Genomic DNA, 5,209 nt, shown 5'->3' with positions numbered 1-5,209 from the left:
AATTTAAGTATGACATATGATAATAAAAATAGAATTTGGGCGTCACTACGACCTTAAAGAACATACACGCCAAATTCAAAGAACATACTTTGTATTATTAAACCCAAAAAAACATATATGTTTATCAACATATGTTAAATAACATAAGTTATAATGTAAAGAACATATAATTTTACTCAAAGAACACACTGATCACACTCAAAGAACATATTAAAGGTATGTTCTTTGCCAAACATTGGTATGTTCTTTATCAAACACTATATGTTCTTTCCGCCTTTTTTTGTTTACCCGGGTGCACTATGAGCATGGTGCACCCGGGTGTATCATCTAATTTTCAGGATATAAAGGTTTGCTCCATCTCTTATCGAATTAATTAGTTTAAATTAAACATAGTTTTAAGAGAATTATATTATGTCGACAACTTAAAAGTTGTACAATCACGAAGCTTAAAACCAACAACCTTAAAATCATTACGATCAAATCCTAAATAAAATCGTAGTACTCCGTATTTCAACATTTAATTTAGGGATAAGAGGTATGGTTGCTCAAACTGCGTTGTGGACTATACACCAAATCGAAATTTTGCATTTTGATGCGGTTTGTGGTATGAAAATTGTGGTTTAGTTTTCATATATAACCAAATCGTAGTTTGCAGGTTGTTTAGGTGTAGTTTCCAAAGTTTTTTTAGACTAAACCGCATTTTATTGTGGTAATAATGTATTAAAAAAAAAAAAAAAAAAAAAAAAAAAAAAAAAAAAAAAAAAAAAACTATGAGTAGTTGAATAACACCAAAAGTTTAACATAAAATAAAATAAACAATATGCTCAAACTTCTCTATATATTAACCCTATGTTAAGTGTTCAATTATCCAAGGCCAACAATATTTTTTTTCATGGCAGCTAATCTAATATCAACCCTTTCTCATCATGCTCCAAAAGATAAAACTCCATCTCCCAAATTGGCCAAATATTTGCAAGAAGATGACATAACCCAAGAATATCAACCTTAATCTCCACCTTACCCAAAGAACAAGAATCTTGGGTTCTATCCCATATTTACCGGTACCAAGAGTTTTGGTATCCTGTTAGGATGCTTCAAGGTATGCTTTCATGCCAACGCCACTTCCAAACTCGTGACACCGATATCATCCTCGCCACTAACCCTAAATGCGGCACAACATGGCTCAAAGCCTTAGCATACGTTGTCATAAACCGGAAAATCAATCCCCCGAGAATAAATAACCACCCACTTCTCTCAAACAACCCCCATGAGTTAGTACCTTACTTAGAGCTTAACCTGTATGCTGATCACTAAGTCCCTGACTTAACAGAATTGCCCTCTCCTAGGTTGTTTTCTACTCACTTATCTGTCAAATCATTACCGTTATCCATCAAGGAAAGACTGCAAAGTTGTGTACCTAGCTAGGGACCTAAAGGATGCCTTCATTTCATTATGGCACTTTGCAAACAAGTTTAGGCCTCAAAATTGTGGTAAACTCCCACTAGAAGAGGCGTTTGACATGTTTTGCAAAGGTGTTAACTTTTGTGGACCTTTTTCGGATCATGTTTTGTGCTATTGGAAGTATAACTTAGACAATCCTAACAAGGTTCTTTTCTTGAAATATGAAGAGCTAAAAGAACAACCTAAGTTGTATTTGAAAAAATTGGCTGAATTTTGAGGGTGTCCTTTTTCTTTAGAGGGGGAAAATAATGGGGTTATTGAAGAAATACTTGGTTCGTGTAACTTTGATAATTTGAGCAATTTGGAGGTAAACAAGAATGGGAAATTGTCTTCAGGGGTGCATAATAAGATCTTTTTTCAAAAGGGTGAAGTTGGTGATTGGGCTAATTACATCACTCGTGATATGATTGAGAAATTTGATGAATTTTTTGTAAGAAAATTTCGTCAAGGTGGTTTAAACTTTTAAATTATGGAGTATTTTGTATTTGTATTTCTTTGAGGAATCTATGCATTGGGTATGGTGTATTATGTCATCCACATATTTACTATAACACATAATTTTGTAATTCTATATAAGTAGATTATTATGTGGTATTGTGGTTAGAGATCACCATGTACATTGTTAGTATGAGTTCTAGCTAGCTGGCATTTGATACGTAACATATTTATAATATATTAGTTGTGGAAATTTGGCCAAATTAATTTCGAGGAATTTAATTGGATTGTCTTTTGTAATCACTATATGTAATAACTAGAGGCCTTCCAAAGGGAGGTTTGATAGGTACTTGTATATACATATCAAGGGGCATTTGAGACATTTCGCATGAAATTTACTCATCTCTCTCCTCCTTTTCTCTTACCCCCACGTGCTGGATTTAAGTGTACCACTGGGTGATTAATAGTATCACTAGATGATCAAATAGTATCATTGAACATTCAGTGGTACTATATATTCATTCAATGGTACTATATATTCATTTAGTAGTACCAACTACGCATAGAAATAATATAACTACATATTCAATGATATTATATAAGTTTTTAGTGGTACATTTAAAAATTGGTCCCACTTGTTAATCTCTCTCCTCCTTTCTCTCACCCCCATGTGCTTACAATACTTTTTAATATTTTAAGGTGATATATATTTGCAAATACATATCAAACCTTCATTAGTACTTCCTCGTAATAACTACATAGCATTACTTGAGCAATTAATGAAAATCGTAATTTTAATTTAAGTTGGTTATAAAAGGGCTTATTATATATACAAATAAAGGCGGAGCTGGCATAGGTCCTGGTAGGACACGTGCCCTATCATTTAAAAAAAAAAGAGGAGTTAAATTTTTTATAACGCTCCACACAATGCCTAACAAGTACAACGCTTTTTTTTTTTTTGGAAACAAGTACTTGTCTTGCTGAGAAGAGAGAATGCTTTATACTTACTTTTGCTTACAAAATTCATGTGATACATTAATTAATAAAAAAAAAGGACTCTTTAGATCTTCTCTCTCCCCTTTTTTATTCTCTCTCCTCTTTCTCCCCTTTTCTATTTTGATTACTACAAAGTACTATGTATGATTTTTAAGATTGTTATGAGCCTATGGTAGAATTATGCTATATGTTGATATGATTCTTTAAAAATGTCATTAATTATTGCATTTCTTGTTATGTTAAAATTTAAGTACTTATGTACCTAGAATTGTTGGTTACAAATTTGGTTAATACAAGTAGTATCCAATATTTATGTTATTTGAACCTATAAAATGAAACACATTTCAGAATAGAGGGATGAGATATTAATTTTTAATTTTTTTTTTATTAGTTAAAGTGTTAATATTAGTTGTCAATTAATACGGGGATTGGTGGTGCCCTACCATTGTCAAAATCCAGGCTCCGCCACTGTAGACAACATTAAAAAGATTGGAGCTAAAGAGATGAGAGTAATTATTGATGTGTTTATTGGAAGTTATCAAGAGTCAGTGTTATTGTAGCCATGTGATTTTCCTTTTTCAAATAGTATATGTGAAACAGATATTATATTAACGACAAACTCTAGATTGTGAAACCGATCAGTACAATATTCCATCGTAGAACCCCAAAATTTCCATCCTGATAAATAAATTTTTGATAAATATTGACTGTTAAATTGATATTTGAAATAATAAAGCGTTCCTAAAATAGAATATGTGTCACGTGTCACTTTTTTTAACATGTTAGATTGTCAGCAATATATGCCACGTGTCACACCTTTAAACACTAAGATGACATGTCACTGCCACAACATGTATTATATTTGACAACTAAAAATGCTTATAGCAAGACTTAAACTCGAGATCAACAAGTATTAAGTTACAAGCCTTACCATCTTAGTTATTTATTTATTGTTCTTTTATATCAAAATTTTAAGCTAATAATATATTTTAAGCTACAAAGTACTCCAATGGTGAGTTATAAAATATTGTAGCTAGGAACATAAATAAATAAAACAGTTTCTATCATACACGTGTCATAATATAAGTGGATGAAGTTTTCTTTGAAAGATCAAGCAATGTAGCTTGTTTGAGCAAGGTTGCTTGATCTAGGTATCTAGCTACATCAATAACACTTTGTTTGGATAGAAAGTGTTTCGGGTGAAAACAATGGGACCTTGCCGAAGGTCCGCTGAAATGGAGAAGGCTGGATTCGGTCCAAGTTATGTTGGGCCGAGGATTTCCTGCACAGTAAACACACGTAAACTAGCCTCGGGGGTGTTGCCGAGGAAGGCCCCTCCGATGCTAAAGTCAGTACAATGTGTAAGAAGAAGACACTATGCAAGAGAGTTTGTTGCTTGAGGCTTTTGTGGAATATCTCAGAATGTATGAATCAACATATGAATCTATGAATGAATCAGACTTTGAATCCCCCTTGAATGAATCAATATGATGGCTTTTATACCTCATCATACATGGAGAGGTTGGGCCTTAGCCCAATTGGCTTGCTTTGTGGGCTGACCTTTGACTTTAACACAATTGGAGAGTTGAACCTTGACCTTGGGCTTTTAATTGGATCATTTAGTGCTTAGGCCCAATTGGACTAAATTGGACCCAAACAACTTGCCCCCCAGACCCGATTCGGAAGGATGACGGGTCGGGTTTGATTTAATTCAGAAAAGGAGGGAAGTAAATGATTTAATTAATCCAAAAATTTGAATTTAAACCGTAATTAATGAGATAACAACGATTAGTGATTGTGGAAGTTGGACGGATAATGGGCAGTTTAATCACAAGATCATGTGTTTAACGGTTACTTAGTGGAGTATTTAAGAGAAATTAAAACGCAGACTCCTCGTATCCCGTACCTGGAGATATAAACAGAGGCGCGTCATCTCTCCTCACTTCTTCACCAACACAAACCCAGAATTCTCGAGAGAGAAACCAAGAACCCGCATCAAAACTTCGCAAATTCCCCGAGCATTAAGCTTAGAAACTGAGACTTGCCACTACGAACTCGTAAATCGGCAACTTTCGCTTCAGATTAAGGTAAATTCCTTTGATTTCAGTTTATTTTTCTTCGAGTTTGAACTCCTTCCCCTTTTCTTTCGACTTTTTTCTTCGAAATAATCAATGGCAAGAGGAGTTAGAGGTAGAGCCCGTGCTCCAAGAAGAGCAAGGCCGATTCCCGATCCTAGGAACAGGATTGGGACCTGGAATGGTCAAAGGCCGGAGTCTGACCCTGCTGAAGGGATTAGGGCGACTCCCCTTTCCTCGGC

At 34.3% G+C, this 5,209-nt stretch overlaps 1 pseudogene; it reads left to right on the top strand.

The window, feature by feature from the left end:
* The first annotated feature begins 496 nt into the window (after positions 1-496).
* Positions 497-2,149, top strand: LOC110720772 (annotated as a pseudogene).
* The last annotated feature ends 3,060 nt before the right edge of the window (positions 2,150-5,209 follow it).

Source organism: Chenopodium quinoa, unplaced genomic scaffold (assembly GCF_001683475.1).
Source record: "Chenopodium quinoa cultivar QQ74 unplaced genomic scaffold, ASM168347v1, whole genome shotgun sequence".
Lineage (NCBI taxonomy): Eukaryota > Viridiplantae > Streptophyta > Magnoliopsida > Caryophyllales > Amaranthaceae > Chenopodium > Chenopodium quinoa.
This window is presented reverse-complemented; position numbering and strand designations above follow the sequence as displayed.